General features: G+C 41.7%; 1 long non-coding RNA gene across 1 annotated transcript; it reads right to left on the bottom strand.

Annotated features, from left to right (window-relative positions):
* Positions 1-414: 414 nt before the first annotated feature.
* LOC119650580 lies at positions 415-1,608 on the bottom strand. Its single transcript, XR_005249338.1, has 3 exons — positions 1,127-1,608; positions 636-923; positions 415-566 (listed from the first exon to the last, which is right to left on the bottom strand). It is a non-coding gene; the product is annotated as an uncharacterized LOC119650580 (long non-coding RNA).
* Between the last annotated feature and the right edge of the window lie 2,478 nt (positions 1,609-4,086).

Here is a 4,086-nt window from a genome sequence, read left to right as displayed (position 1 = left end):
ATCCATAGTTTGTTTGGTTTCAGTGCCTATAAAAGAGTTTGTTTGTACTATAAACTTTTTTTATGATAAGTCATTTGATTTGGCTCTTCTGCATATCTCTGGTTTGGAAATAAAAGTAAATTTAATGGTGCATATAAAAACGACTACCTCCAACACTTAAGTTTTGCTACAGGTTCTAAAATCTGTGTATGTTTCTTATCATTTCCAGGTCTATTTATTCAGATTTCTTGTGAATCTATAAAGTCTACAATTTCCTTGGCAGTTTCATTTATTTTGTTCACAGCTTATTGTAGCTTAAAATATGATTCCGCTATGCGTTGGCAATAACGGGGTGGTCCAATGAAGTCTGTTCGTCTCCTTAAAGTTCGCTTCTAGATTATTCTGCATGTCTCCATGCCTAACTGGAGACCTAGACGAGAACAGAAAAGCTTCTAATATCTTCATTCATTGGAAACTTCCAAAAATCACACGTAGGCAGTTTGTCTGCCTACGAAGTTTATTCTATCAGATTGAACGTCCGCTTCAGCATCCACGTTTTCGAGTCCCTCAAATGAATGTGAATTCCACTGTAAACAAGTGTTATTCACTCATATGTTTTGTGTAAACATTTTCAAGCAATATCAACAAATACCTACCGCAAACTAAAGATTTCACCAAACAAATACTTTTATATCCCAAAGTAGAAAAATTTGCTCCAAGAAACTTATCATTTATTTGTGTAAGCGTTAATTTGTCATTGTTGCTATTTGTGGTGTCACTTCTACATTTTTCCATTGAACCCACGCCATGATGAAAAATAAACTTAATTTTGCTCAATTCTTCGCCAAAGCAGATCTAGATGAAATATTGCTGCATTCGCGGTGTCCCACTTCTTAGACTTTTCTTTAGCTCATCATTTGCTATATTGACCTACTGGCATTTTTCTTTGAGAATAAGAGTAAACAATCGAAAGTACAATACATAAATACAGAATTAGATAAATCATATTTATTATATCACGTATCTATAACGATCCATTGTATCTTTGCGATATGTAGTAGCGCTCAAGTGGCTGTAAAGAGGCTCAATCAAGAAAGCTCTCTTCTCTCCGCCTTTCTCTAGGTCACTCTAATTTCTAACCACTTACCGTCTATTTCTGGATTAATTCCACACAAAAATAGATTTGTACATTGACATAGAAGAAACTATAAAAGCAAACAGCGTTTATCTCGCATTTCTTTCGTCCCCTACAACTGAGAAGATTTTCTCACCATGTTTTAGATAAACTCAGGCTACTTAGCGATTTACGAGTACTTCTGATAAGATTAGCAGCAATTTGAACAGGTTGGCAAATATCGCTTTGAAATAATCAATTACACTCGCTAGAGATGAAGGTTTTCAGTGCCAAGAGTTTTAGAAATTAGCTCGGGTGGTTCAAGCACTGTTAACATCTCGCCAATCACGCTATTTCATCGAATCTGTCAGCGCTAAGAAGGTATCTTAAAATGATGTGTCTATTTGCCAATAGTACAAAACGTCCCATGTAATAAATGTGTTTACGTTTAGGTTAATAAAAATTGAGGAGAGTTGCCAGTCAAAAAACGTTCTATAAAATGCGAATGTGCACTAACAATTATAAGTTGCAGATTCGACACTATTCGCTCTAGGTAAGTGGGGATATTTTGTACAAACCTCTCTGAGTTGTAAAATAGATGCACCAAGTGTCTTAGAAATTCATGCCGTTTCAAAGTTTGTTTTATCAAAATTCAAAAATGCTATGCAAGTCCGGAAAAGTGTAAATTATGGGTAAGACGTTTTGGACGCAATGACTCCAGTCAGTTAGTCCTAGAAATTTTGTTCTGAAGAGCCTCCCATTTGTCGGAGAGTTACAGGAGAAATAGAGCTAGGGATTTGCGTATTACATTCCAATAGACCGAATCGAAATATTTGCTGGTACTATCCTTTCCATGAATTGCATCCCCCCCTCTTCCCAAGCCAGTAACCAATTTGATGGCATCAATGGTTGATCTGTCTTTACGGAACCCATACTGCCGATCTGAAAGGCCGCCCTGGCTCTAGCTGTTATAGATTACCCGCTCTAACATTTTCCCCACAGTGTCCAAAAAGACACATGGGTCGGTATAAGGATGGTTCACCTAAAGTTTTACCAGTCTTAGGCAGAAGTACCAACCTCTGCGCGTTTCGAACAATTCAGCGAACATGCCCGGTCTGGATTTCTCGGCAAGCTTAAAGGAAACGTTCGGTACTCCGTCTAGGTCTGGCGCTTTATGGTTTCCTATTCTACCGCACATCTGTAGCAGCTCGTTTCTGGTGTCTCAACGAATTGCCGTTACATTCAGAGGTGGCTGGAATATAATGGTGCCCTTCTCTTGCTGGGGGAATAACCCCTGGATGATTTTCAGCAAGAAGGTAGAACACTTGATCTGTGGAGATGAACAGCCTCTGAATCGTCCCATTACGATTCTATTAGCACTACCCCACGGGCTCCTGAGCAGAGCTCCTTAAAGCATTTCCTCTTGCTTCGCTGGATGGCGAGCTAATAGGCGGTGGCAAGCCGATCGAAAGCTGGCCAGTTCACCATTCCACCAGTAGTTTGGTCTTCTACCGAAGAATGAGAACCTCCTAGGCATGAAGGCATCACATGCATTGACGAAGCATTGGGCCACATGGGTCGCTCTTTCCGCAGAGGCGCTTGTTTTGTCAGCTTGATCTAACCACACCTCTATGAAGGGCTGCTTGTCCAAAGGTTTTGCAGACCAGCCTGAAATCATTCTGGGTTTCGGGCATGATGGGTCTTTGCCCTGTGGCTCGACACTTACCTCAAAGAAGAGTGGCTGGTGATCGCTGTGGGTGTAGCGTTTGCTGATGCACCGACGACATACCACATGCCAGCGCAGGGCTGACAAAGGTCGGATTTACAACCGAATCTGACCCCCCCTTTCTGAAAAATGTTTTCAGCATTGTATGGCCTGTCGACCGCAAGCCCATATTGCCGCTCCACCAGTCGAATCTGTGACCCATATGCCACCGTTATCTATAGGGCTTACTTATGATGGCGATTTCCATCTCAGATTCGAACGTGGTCTGCTCAAGTAAATCCTGAGCGACCCTGCAGTGATTGAGGTTTATTTGAATAAACTTCATTTTCTCATTGCAGTAAGCGCCTTCGTAAATTCCGGATATTTACCGCTTCCGACAATATGCCGGTTATCCTGTCCCTCTTTTACTTCGCTCAATAGGCACTTGGGGTCCCTATTGTACTCCTTGGCAATATGACTTTCTCCCCACACCTTCTGCATCAATCGGATCGATCAATGCTGCTGGTGCATACCTACGCGAAGTGCCCAAACATGAGGCATTTAAAGCACCTCTTTAGTGAAGTTTGTTCTCTTAAACGGCAGACAACCCATCCAATCCTCTGCTGATATTCGTATCGTGTCCGCTTTAGTACCGATGTAGGCTTTTCGTAAAACCACAACAGACTCCTCGGTAAGTTCTTTCAACATGAATTGCTCCTTCAGAGCAGTATAAATTTCTCCTTTCGATGTCACTTCATCGAGATCCTTACATTGTATATAGACCTCATGCTTTTGGGCACGTACTGCGACATTCTCCCGAAGTAAGTTTCTGACTTGAGTGCGAAAGTCATCAGCTTTGCCGACGCTGGATCTTTTCAGCTTGAACATGAGATCCACTTTCTGAGTTCTTCGGATTCTGTTGAGATTTCCGCTCAGATCTTTTAGGTCGGGATCAGCTTTGACCTTTTTGAGTATCTCCGCGTAGAACAGATTGCCTGTACTGGAGATAACAATCGTATCTGGACGAGTTCGCACATTTGCTTTTCCTTTCGCTTTTTTTGCTGGCAACTTTAGTCCATCCATCGTTTTCTTTCGTCTTGGGCTTCGCAACGCTGGCCGACTTTTCTACATTCGCTGTATGCTTTCCTCCTTCTAAACTATTAGTGTTGGTTTTCAAAATTGCCTGTCTGGCTTTTTTCCTCTTAGGTGCCTGCTGATTATTTAGAGGATGCCCCTATTTTCCACGTAGTAACAATGTTGACACAGTAGGGCTCGGCGTATCCTTTGT

This window comes from Hermetia illucens, chromosome 3 (genome assembly GCF_905115235.1).
Source record: "Hermetia illucens chromosome 3, iHerIll2.2.curated.20191125, whole genome shotgun sequence".
In the NCBI taxonomy this organism is placed as follows: domain Eukaryota; kingdom Metazoa; phylum Arthropoda; class Insecta; order Diptera; family Stratiomyidae; genus Hermetia; species Hermetia illucens.
Note: the sequence above shows the minus strand (reverse complement) of the source record. Positions and strands in the feature narration are given on the sequence as shown.